The sequence below is a fragment of the Durio zibethinus genome, chromosome 28 (assembly GCF_047325235.1).
Source record: "Durio zibethinus cultivar Kanyao isolate XHJ-2024 chromosome 28, ASM4732523v1, whole genome shotgun sequence".
NCBI classification, from domain to species: Eukaryota; Viridiplantae; Streptophyta; class Magnoliopsida; order Malvales; family Malvaceae; genus Durio; species Durio zibethinus.
In genome coordinates, this window is record NC_143189.1 from 8,927,752 (window position 1) to 8,941,144 (window position 13,393).

Below are 13,393 nucleotides of genomic sequence, written 5' to 3' on the forward strand. Positions count from 1 at the left end.
TCGGGTATGTCAGGTTGACTTAAAACTTGAATTTTGATCTCTGTTTATCTGTACGCGTTAGTCAAGGTGATGATTATGCATGTCATTTTCCCTCAAAAAGAACAATTTAAATGAAGGTTAAAAAGATCGCACAAGACAGAGAAAACTCGAGAAAAAGCGAAAAGGTGTTGACGAGATGTCGGCCTTATTAAAAAGGCTATTCGTGAAAGTGAAAATCATTCGAGAATCTCAATTGGGCAAACAAAAAATTGGAAAATCTCGGACATACTCTAACAACTTGACAATGTCATTTTCGTTGGATTAATATTGAGAATAATTTACAATAAAACATTTAATATAATATATATAAATTATAAATTTATTAATTAATTTATTTTTATTAGTTTCAAATAAAAAATGTGATGAATAAATAATTTTTTAAATTTTATATTAATTAATAAATTTATAATTTAAATATTATATTAAAAACTTTTAAAATTTAAATTTAGTGTCATACATTTCATTGAAATTCAAAAATTATTTATAACATTAACCCTTTCTCTTTCTCGTTAATCTACTTCACTTACCAGGTCCATCCCTGCCGCCTACAAAAGGGGCTCAACAAGCTGAATAACCAGTGCCCCTAACAAAGCCTGGAGCACCTGTATATCTTGTCACCTCGTTTTGCCCATGAATGCAAAACTGTCGGCGCCATGGCTTGCAAGTGGCACGAGATTCAACTAAGAGCTTTAAATCAACGCATTTATGATTTACGTATCTGAATGAATATATAGCAATTACATGCAATGAAATAACTCTTAACATGTTGTGGACATCAATTTGTTCAGAAAAAAATATGAAATACATATAAATATAAAATATAAAATATAATAAAAAAATTAAAAATAATATAAAATATAAAATGAAATACAAAAAATAAAAAAAAATTGAATAAAACAAAAAAAATCGAGGATGGCAGTGGTGTCGTTCCTGGCACCACTGTAACTAGACCATACACCTCACCCTTCTGATCACTATACACTACCCTCCACCCTTCTAATTACTCATCTCGTTTATAAACTATCAAATAAGATAGAAACGAATAAAAAAGGTATGGGGCTCGTGCTTACATCCCATGTCGAGCCCCATGCCCTTCCCCTCAAACACGCATGACTGGAACTTTATAAATAGAGCTCCTAGTGAAATCAAACACAAAAAAAAAAACGGAGGGAAGGAGACGCTGCTAAAGGGCCAAAAAAATAAAAAAAAATATATCAAACAGTTCTCCCTAAAGGGAGGAACCTAGGGCCGAGCTTCCTGCACAAAAAAAAAGAGGTCAGCTTCATAAAAAAAAAGAGTCAAAATACAAAAAAAAAAGTATCACCGAAACTTTGAAAGCAGATTTAAGTAAGTGGGGACTCTTTTTGGTGAAAAAGACATCGGATCTGAACTCAAGATGTCGAGAGGAACATTTTGATGTTTTTGAAAATTTTTCGACCACCAAAGACGACGGTCGATGACCGGAGAACGACGGCGACGACGATGGTGACGACGGTCGGCAGGCCAACGTTCGGCTGAAGAAGAAAGGAAAAAAAAAAAAGGGCGTTTTTTTGCGAAAAGGAAGAAAAATGACTGAAATTTTTTTTTTTTTTGCTCTTTTATGTAAATCGTCAGAACCAAAACGATGTTGTTTCATTAAAGGCCCAAAACGACACCGTTTTAGCCCCTGAGGATTCGCGCGTCGACCAGTGACCCAACCACGGGTCTGCTCACCCGACCTGACGACCTGCTTTTCCATCACCTCGACCGATCTAATTGGACTGGAACTGAACCGCTCAGACCAAACCGAACTGACGCTGAACCGCTAAGCCACCTAGACCATGCCCAAACTAAGTCGAACCGTCGGATCGAACCGTCGAACCGAACCGTGTGTTGACCGAACCATTGACCGGTCCGATTCAGGTAAAAATTTTTTTTTTTAAATTTTTCTTATTTTTTATATATTATTTTATTAATATTTATGCATATTAAAATTTTTATATTTGTTAGATTAAATGATGAAATATGTGGTTAAATTTTTATAATTTTGTTAATTTTTAAAATAAACTTAAAAATAAAATAAAACAACAAAAAATAAAATAATATAAAATAAATTTAATAATAATACTAAAATAATAAAAAATGAGAGAAAACGAAATTTTTATTCGACGATAAGATTCAAAAGTATTTCGAGTAGTGATGCCTATGAAATCTTTAGGTGAGAAGATTTTTTTTAAATACTACCAGCGTATTGAAGTATTTATAAAAAATTTTCAATACAGTAAAAATTTTTTTTAAATAATAAATAAAAATTGATTAATATATTAACAATATAAGTAATAAAAATGAGAAGAAAAGAAATTTAATCCAATGATGGGATTCTAAAAGTATTTCGAGTAGAGATGCTTTAAGAAATCTCTAAGTGAGAAGATTTTTTGTAAAATATTACCAACGTATTGGAATATTTATAGGAAATCTTCAATATAATTAAATTCCTTTTTCTTCAAAATTTCAATTTAACATTTAAACCTCCGAGGATGAGATTCTAAGGTATTTCGAGAAGCGATGCCTAAAAAATCTCTAGGTGAGAAAAAGTTCTTCTAATGTTACCAACGTACTAGAATATTTTAAGAATTATTTCAATAAAAAGGTTTTAATTTATTTTTCTCGAGAATAATTTTTTTTATAAAATAAAAATCAAGAAAATTATTTTTCGAACACCGAAAATTGGACTATTTCTATCAAAATCAAAGGATAACACGTTGTTAATTGGTACTATTTTTAACGGCGTTGTGGGGGTGCTAATCTTTCTCCACTCGTAACCGACTCTCGAACCTAGACTATTTTTGTAGATCGTAAAATTATCTTTTTTTAATAAATTTTAATTAATTTTAAAACTTTATTAAAAGGATATGTTTTATTAGGTGGCCAATCGCACCTAGTCAAAAAAAGATTGGTGGCGACTCCGTTATTTTTTATTTCATTTTCAAATTCGTCGGACGGACACAAAACCGTTACGACAATTTGACGACTCTACTGGGGACACCTTTTGTTTTCGAGAGTCAGGCCAAAATTAACTACTTGTTATCCTTAAATTTTGATTTAAACAGTCTTAATCAATTTCTTAGATTTTTATTTTTCATTTTCAATAAAAAAGGTAAAAAGGAAAAAATAAAAAAAAGAACAAAACAAATCAAATCAAATAAAAAGTAAAAAAAATTCGCACACATTTCTTTTATTATGCCTCTTATGTTTTATTTTTCTGTATATATTACTCTTAATAAATTAGGATATATTTGCACACAATGGCACGATGCATCTCATACATGGCTCTATACCCGGGCTCTGTCTTTTATATGAGGAAGTAAATAAGCTATGCTCTCGTGAGGTGATAACGTCCGTAATGGCAAGCGAAATACTTTCACTCGAATTGAACCCTTTTCGTTCGTAGCCTGTAATGGGTGAGGATCGAGATGCCTTACTGGTCCAACATGGACGACAGTGAGAAACAATTTGAGAACCTTTAGACCATGTCAATCCAAACCTAGCATATAATAAGCTTAGGAAACCAGCCTTATGTAGAGCCTTGTCCATCTTCTTGTAAAAAATACCTAAGAATAAAAGTTGTGTATAATATGAAACAAAACAAAACAAACAAAAAATCTCAAAACATTAAAAAAATAAAAAAATATATTTTTTTTAAACCACATCCTCACACTAACTCAATTTTGTTTCATTTTTTTTTTGCATTAATCATATCATACAGTTTTGCATCAAGATATTTGCTCTAAGACATATTTCTCCTAAAAAGTTTTCATGGATCCTATAGAACTACAGATTTACTCATCTTCAGTCAGTGTGCGATATGAGTTGTATAATGAAATACATATTTGGTCGGAAGAAGCTCAACAAAAAAATGAAGATTGTTTGTCTACCGATTATGTGTCTGAATTACTCGAGAAAAAGTACATTTAGATCTTACACAGAATGATTTAAAAGAGTTAGCTGCTGTCTAGGATCAGTTAAGTGAAGAAAAAAAAGAAAGCTTTTACAAAAAATATGAGCAGATTACATCCTTCATTTTAGTAATGATCGATGAACAGTTGGTCAAAGCAGCTATACAGTTTTGGGATCCATCCTATAAATGCTTCACCTTTAATTAGGAAGATTTGGTGCTAACTATCGAGGAGTATTCGATTTTGCTCGAAATAAAGCTACAATATCCAGATAAAGTATTTACCCGAAAGCCAAAATCAGGTTATCGTAAAAAGTTAGCCAAGCTTATAGGGGTTAAAGTAGAAACCATTAATTCCTTTACGAAGTCTAAAAGTGAACATCTCGACATTCGTTGAGACTTTCTTTGAAACTTCATTCAGAAGCATTTAGATGATGATCAAGGTATGGATGTGTTTACTCTAGCATTGTATGGCATGGTAATCTTTTCGAAGACTTTGGGTTACATTGAGATAACTGTGGTAGACTTTTTTGAGCAAATTAAAACTCAAGCAATTAATCCTGCTCCAACAGTCCTAGTCGAAACCATCAGGTCATTGAATTTCTATTGACGAAATGAAAAATGATGATTCATAAGATGTGCATCTCTATTATACGTATGGGTTAGAAGTCATTTCAAGTGTGGGAAAAGTGCATTTTCGAAACCATATCTTTGAAATAAGGCACCAATCGAAGAGTTTTACAAAAGTCAATGGTCAACATTAAAGACTTAGAAAGAATGGGCCCTTTTCTTACGAAGGCTTACTAAGGATGAAATCGAATGGATGACGCCTTGGATGCCTCGTATGCCCTTGTTGTATCGTGAAAAAAATAAGCCATGGATACCGTTATTAGAGCTATGGGGCATTGTAAGTTACGTTCCATTGATGGTGCAAAACAGTTTGTTCCTGCTATTCATGGCCTGGTCCAAGTAGAATTCATTTATGAGCAATCAAATCCATCAAGAACCTCGGAGCAGTTGATCCAAGCATAGAAGATAACACGAAGAATGAGGTTAGGGCCTCTCATCGTCAAAGTCACTTTTGATTATTAGATTTGGAAAGCAAGGTAGCCTAGAGACATAGTACTCCCTCCTGATGATAGCTCATATCAATTAGTTAATCTTTTGGAAAAGGTGCAATTATTAAAAGTTGAACTTGTCAAGAAAGAATTAGAAGCTGAAAAAGAAGAAATAAGAAGAGAAAATTTAAGATTTCGTGAGAAAATAGGGCAATTGAAATATGAAGCAGAGATACAAGGGAGCAGATTAGAAAAAGTCATAAAAAATTGGATGTGACCAATAGTGATTTGAAAAATCTACACCAGAAAAATAAGAAGTTACGAGTTTAATTCAAAACTGAAAAAGTCACCAAGTCTTACTTTAGTCGACAACGTGAAATGGATGAGCTCCGAGAGAGAATAAACTAATGGAAGGGCAAAGCTTAAGAAAAGTAAGAGGAGACCACCAGAATTTTTCAAGAATGTCAAAATTGGAAAGGATTATACTATACAATCTCAGTAAGATTGGTGGAATGCCAAAACGAAAAGGAAAGGTTGAAAGTCATGCTCACAAAAGAAAGAAGAAAGTACTTCGAAGTACTGAATGAAAAAGAATCACTTCACCAGGTGATTCAAAGGTTAGAGATACAACTACAAAACGACAAGAGCCATATTTTAACAATGATAGATGAGTGGCATAAAAGGAAAAAAGATTAGATCTTCACATGTGATTCAGAAAGGGATGCTCATATGAGATGGAAGGTAAAAAGCTTAGGGAAGCAACAGTACATAGAGCACTTGACTAATCAAGTTTGCAAGGTAGTGAAAAAAGCATCACAGATGGTTGAAAAGGTAGAAGCATTAAAAAGAGAAGTCAATCCCATAGGAAAATATGGATAGCGCCTAGTGAACTTTTTAGATGAGGTAAAAGATCATTATGGGTAAGTCAAACGCTTCTATGGATATAACTCTAAGATGGTAAATCCTATGTAATAAAAGTTGTATGGGATCAATAAAAATTTCTAATGTTGAAATTCGTCCAAAAGCAAATATCTTCCACTTGCATTCATGTATCATATACATCATTTTTCATAAAATAAGTAAAAAATAAAATTTTCAACACATAGCATTCTAATTTTTTATTTCTTTCTTCTTTTTCAAAATAAAACTTTGTAGTAATAAAGGTTCAAGAATAGCTCACCCATCAAAAATTTTGACCCAACTTACTCGTCATCCATACAATACAAGAACTCAGATAAGAATCATGGAGCAATAGCAGGCCAGTCGATTTGAGAGAATTGAAAAAGCTCAAAAAGAACTAAAAAGGGATCTCAGTATAATAATGGATATGCTCAAGAAACTTGACAAGAAAAAAGCAGTAGAAGAAAATCCTAGCTTTCAAAAATAATCACCAGATATGGTAGATCCTATTTACCCTTCAGGATTTGAGTCACGATTGACTCAACCTTTTTCAAGAAACTAGAGTACCAATTCCTACTCCCGATGGATATCCCAATCTTTATCCAGAAATGACATCCACATTTGCTCCAGGATAATTTCAAAATTTTGTTAATCCCATTATGATAGAAAACCACCTGAGCCAATCTTAGTTTCTGATTTAGATGATCCCAAGGAAAGAGAAAAGCTAGGGATGCATACACCTAAAAAAGTGAAAGATAACAGTGCCCGAGAAAAAGATGAAGTTATTAGAAGAAAGGGTTAGGGCTGTAGAGGGAATGAATTTTTATGGTTCCACAGATGCAGCTAACTTTTATTTAGTTCCAGATGTGGTCATTTCGCCTAAATTTAAGATCCCTGAATTTAAAAAATATGATGGCACAAAATGCCCGATGACCCATATCACCATGTATTGTCAAAAAATGATAGCATATGCTCATGATGAGAAGTTGTTATGCATATATTTCAAGATAGTCTTACAGGTTCTGTAGCTAGATGGTATGTTCAATTAGATAAGACTCGTATTCATTCTTGGTAAGAGCTTACAAAGGCATTCCTTACATAATATCAACATGTCATAGATCTAGTTCCAGACCGTCTATCTCTACAAAGTATGAAAAAAAAAGTAACTGAAAACTTTAAAGAATATGCACAAAGATGGAGAGACGTGGCTGGGCAAGTTCAACCTCCTCTCACTGAGAAAAAAATAACTATTTTATTTGTGAACATCTTGAAAGCATCGTACTATAAGAGATTGATAGGCAATACAACCAAGAACTTTACAGATATGGTGATATAAGGTGAGATCATTAAAAACGTTATAAAGAATGATAAGCTCGATGCAAGAGAGACAAGCGAAGCAAGAAAAAGTGAAGCCCTTAGAAGGAAAGAGAATGAAGCTCAAGCAGTGAACTATATGGGGCAACAATTCAAAGGTTTCACACCTTATCCTACACCAATCTACCAAACCCATTACCCTTTTGTAAACCATGTTACATACATCCCTCATTCATATCAACCATACCAGTCATTACCACAATCAGCTTATCCACCCCGTTTTCAGCCATCCTTTCATACATGCACCTACAATCATCTTACTGCACCTATCATACCAAAATAGAGACTCAGGCCTAATAGTGGTTTGAGAGCCCCGAGAAATACCAAAAAAAAAATCACTTTCGATCCCATTCCCATGACATATACGATTTGTATCCTCGATTTGTTGAAAAATATCTACTTGCTCTTGTTATCGTTGAACTCTTGAAACCTTCATTTCCCAAATGGTATGACCCAAATGTACATTGTGATTATTATTATAGGAATCCAGGTCATTCTACTAAAACTGTATTGCTTTGAAGTGTAAAGTGCAAAGGTTAATCAATGAAGGAGTGTTAAATTTTGATACCAATCAACAAGGGACTCCAAATGTTAATGGGAACCCTTTACCAAATCATACCAAACTATCAATAAATGCCTTAATTGATGGGTAAAGAAGCCACGTGAAGAAAAAAATAAATGAAGTTAAGACTTTGATGGCTAAGGTGTTCGAAGTATTGGTCAAAACTAACATGTTGAAGCCAATAGAACCTTAAAATTACTCTGAAGTTAGTAACTCAACTGAAAGCTACAATTATCACAGAAGTGTTCTGGGACATTCTTTCGAGAATTATCATCAATTTCATCAAAAGGTGTAAAAATTGATGGATGAAGGATGAATAGAGTTTTACCAATAGAGAGAAGAGTTGATGAAAGTGTCTACCATTAATTCAAAGAATAAGTTTGTGCATAGACCGATAACTATCTATTATGATGAGAAGCCAACATCGAAGCTAGAAAAGCTCGTCTCTCGACCAGTGGTGACAATTAAAGTTTCTAGCCCTTTTTCATATCAGAATGATAAAATAGTACTTTGAAAGTATAATTATGATGTCGTAGTTAACCCATATACTACCAACATAACGGGTGTAGAAGGCATAACTTGAAGTGGCAGGTGTTATACCTTAGAAGCTCTAAAAAAAACTAGAAAAGAGAAAGCCAAGATAAGAGAAAAAAATGAAAGTCAGAGTGATCTTCATGTAATCTCAAAAAATGAATGTTAGAAGCCAGTATCTGAGAGTGAAGCATGTGAATTTCTAAAGTTAATAAAACATAACGAGTATAACGTGGTAGAAAAGCTTAACAAGATGCCAGCTAAAATTTTGTTATTGTCATTATTGCTCAGTTTAGAGTCACATCATAATGCTTTGTTGAAGGTGTTAAATCAAATATATGTATCTCACAATGCTTCTATTGAAAATATGAAACAGCTTGTTGACAATCTGATAATTTTAAACTATATCTTTTTTAGTGATGAAGAGATTCTTCTTAAAGGTAGAGGAAGTACCAAAACTCTTCACATTACTATAAAATGTAAAGGTCATATAATGGCTAAGATTTTGATTGATAATGGCTCATCCATCAATGTTATGCTTGTAACTACTCTGATAAAACTCCCTGTTGATGGATCTTATATGCAACCTAGTCATATGATAGTGAGAGCTTTTGATGAAACTAGAAGAGAGATGCTAAAAGATATAGAAGTGTCATTACAGATTGGCCCATGCACTTTCAATGTGAAATTTCAAGTTATAGACATCCTTCATTCATACAGTTATTTATTGGGTAGGTCGTGGATCCATATGACAGGTGTTGTTCCATCTTCATTACATCAAAAAGTTAAATTTATTGTTGAAGGGAAGCTAACATGTGTGGTAGGAGAAAAAGATTTATTGGTAACTCAACCGATAAATACTCCTTATGTGAAATTAATAGATAAAGCTCTAGAATGTTCTTATAGATCTTTCGAGATTGCTAATGCAATATATATAGCTGGATGATCTAAATTGTATTCATCACACTTGTCTACGACAACTAAAATGGTAGTTAAACAGCTTACCCAGATGGGATGAAGACCTGAAGCTAGACTTGGGAAGAACCTGCAAGGAATCACGAAGCCATCAACCATACATGACAAGAAATATAGATTTGGCTTAGGGTATAAGCCAACAAGAGAAGACAAAGTGAGAATGGTAAATGAAAAGAAAAATAAGAGGATGGCTAATCTTGAGAGATATGAGCCACAGTCAGAGCCTCTGGTCATTTCATACCTCTATGATTCTTTTCGTTTGGGAGGATATATTTACCCAGATCTACCTACAGCCCTAAGTGCAAGATTCATGAAAGAATTTTTAGAGCTGACCATTCAAATGGTGGATAATGGAGAAAAGAAGAGTCGAAATGAAGAGCTGTTTGTATATGCTTATCCTTCAGATATTGAGCTGGATAATTGAAAAGTTACAAAGCTGCCTATTGTCTTTAAAATTTTAAAAAAGTAATGTACTGTGAAACTTTAAATCCCTAATTACTTTCTATGAGTATTAGAAGATCTTTTATGGTGTGTTTATGTTTTTCGTTTTAATAAAAAACTTAAAAGATGAATCCGTATTTCTTCTATTGTCTTCATCTTCATTTTACTTTTCATTCTTTTCTATCCATCATTTTCTTGCCATTCTATTTTTGTGTGCCAATATTCTCTTCATCTTTCAAACAATGAACACGAAGATAATCATGACAATAATTTTAGATTTAATTTTGAAAACTTAATTCATGTTGATGAACTTGATAATGAGGAATATTCAGATAACTACACATTACCTCTTGATTTGTTAAAATTAATAGAACATGAAGATAAGCCAATTGAACCCCATTAAAAAATTATCGAATTAGTGAATTTGAGAGATGGTGAAAACAAAAAAGATGTTAAAGTTAGTATATCTCTTTTACCAGCTGAAAGATAAAAGCTAGAAGAGCTGCTTCAAGAATATATAGATGTGTTCGTGTGGACTTACCAGGATATGCTAGGATTCAGTACTGGTATTGTAGAGCACAAGTTACCTTTAAAATCAGGATGTAAGTCGATGCAGCAAAAGCTAAGGCACATGAAACCAGAGATGCTGCTGAAAATTAAAGAGAAAGTGAAGAAACAATTCGATGCTGGATTTTTTAAAGTGACAAAATATCCTGAATGGGTAGCTAACATAGTGTCAGTTCCTAAGAAAGATGAAAAAGTGAGAATGTGTGTCAATTATCGAGATTTGAATAGGGCAAGCCCTAAGGATAACTTTTCTCTACCTCACATCGATACTCTAATGGATAATACAACTAGGTATTCTATATTTTCCTTTATGGATGGTTTCTCAAGCTATAATCAGATCAAGATGGCTCAAGATGATATGGAGAAAACTACTTTTGTGACCATGTGAGAGACATTATGTTACAAAGTCATGCATTTTGGATTAAAAAATACTTGTGCCACTTATCAAAGAGCAATGGTGACTCTTTTCTATGACATGATGCATAAATAAATAAAGGTATATGTGGATGATATGATTACGAAATCTCGTGAAGGAAAAGATCATATAGTCAATCTTAAAAAGCTATTTGACAAGTTGAGAAGATTTCAGCTGAAGTTGAATCTTGTTAAATGTACATTTGGTGCCAAGTCAGGAAAACTATTAGGTTTTATGGTCAGTGAAAGAGGAATCGAAGTGGATTCGAATAAGATACAAGCCATCCCAAACTTATCTCCTCTTTGTACTCCAAAAGAAGTGCGAGATTTCTTAGAGAGATTGAACTATATTGCTCGTTTCATCTCTCAACTCACGTATAAGTGCGATCTTATTTTTAAGCTTCTCAGAAAACATGATCCAGGAGAATGGAATGATGAATGCCAAGAAGCTTTTGATAAGATCAAAGAATACTTGTCAAATTCACTTGTGTTGATGCCACCAATCTCGAAAAAACTTTTGATCTTATACTTAACAATGCATGAAAATTCAATGGGATGTGTGCTAAAGCAAAGAGATGAAACTGACAAGAAAGAATGAGCAATATACTACTTGAGTAAAAAATTCACTGATTATGAGTTCAAGTATTCATCATTAGAGAAGATATGTCGTGCATTAGCCAGGACAACTCGAAAGCTTAGACTAAATATACCTTATCACACTACTTGGCTCATAGCAAAGTTGGATCCTATTAAATATATCTTCGAAAAAGCCCTCATTGACAGGAAGAATAGCACGGTGACAAGTTATACTTTTAGAATATGATATCATTTATGTGACTCAAAAAGCTATAAAAGGAAGTGTCGTAGCCGAGTTCCTTATTGATCGTGCTACTGAAAATTATGAACCAATGAACCTGGAGTTCCCTGATGAAGATGTGATGGCCATTGAAGAAAATGAACCTATTGAAGAGTCTTGAAAGATGTATTTTGATGGAGCTACTAATGCTTTGGGTCATGGTATTGGGGTAATTTTAATATCTTCTGATGGGTACTATTATCTCATTACAGTCAGGTTAAATTTTAATTGTACAAATAGTGTGACTGAGTATGAGGCCTGTGTTATGGGTTTGCAAACATCAATTGAAAAGAAAATCAAAGTATTAGATGTGTTTGAAGATTCAGCTCTAGTCATCTATCAGTTACGAGGAGAATGGAAAATCAGATTCCAAGTTGATACGGTACCATAAGTACATTTCTCAGTTGGTTAAACAATTCGAAGAAGTTCAATTTAAACATTTGCTTAGAAAAGAAAACCAAATTGCTGATGCACTGGCTACTCTAGTTGCAATGATTAAAATAGATGTAAATATTGAAATTCAACCCATCAAGTTGGATGTGAAGGATGAACCCACACATTGTTCAAGTGTTGAAGAAGAAGTTGATAAGAAATCATGGTATCATGACATCATGCAATACATTAAAAGCCAGCAATACTTAAGACATGTAACAGAAAATGATAAGAGAACTATTAGAAGATTGGCTCTGAGTTTCTTTCTTGATGGAGATATCCTCTATAAAAGGGGTCGAGATCAAGTACTCTTAACGTGTGTGAATGTAGCTGAAGTGAAGAGGATTATTGAAGAAATGCATGATGGAGTTTGTGAGGCACATGCAAATGGTCATATGATGGCTAGATAAATTATGAGGGATGGATACTATTGGTTGACAATAGAGAGTGACTGTATTGATTATGCCAGAAAATACCATAAATGTCATATCTATGCTGATAAGATCCACACTCTTCTAACAGCGTTGCATGTTTTGGCTCCTTCATGATCATTCTCTATGTAGGGTATGGATGTCATCGATCTAATCACTTCAAAAGCTTCAAATGGACATAGATTCATTTTTATGATTATTGATTATTTTACAAAATGGATAAAAGTCGCATCATAAGCTAGTGTGACCTGATTTGTGGTATGCAAATTCATAAAAAGGGAGATAATATGCAGATATAGGCTTCCAAAGGTAATTATTTTTTATAATGCCAAAATTTTGAACAGCAAGATGATGAATGAAGTTTGCACTCAGTTTAAGATTCGTCACTGTAATTCGGCACCATATTGTCTAAAGATGAATGGAGCAGTAGAAGCTGCAAATAAGAATATCAAAAGAATCTTAAAAAAATGATTGATACTTATAAAGATTGACATGAGAAGTTGCCCTTTGCTTTGCATGCTTATAAAACATCAGTCTAAATATCTACTAAAGCCACTTCGTTCTCTTTGGTATATGGAATGGAAGCTGTGCTATCGGTCGAAGTGAAAATTCCCTCGCTGAGAGTCCTGATGGAGGTAGAATTAGAGAAAGCAGAATGGGTTCAAAATCGTTATGAGCAGTGGAACCTCATTGAAGAGAAAAGACTTACAACACTTTGTCATGGTCAATTATATCAAAAAAGAATGATGAGAGCATATGACAAGAAAATCTATCCCCGTTACTTTAAAGAATGAGATTTAATGCTGAAAAAGATCCTTCCAAATCAACATGATAATCAACGAAAGTGGACACCAAATTGGGAAGGCTTGTATGTAGTGA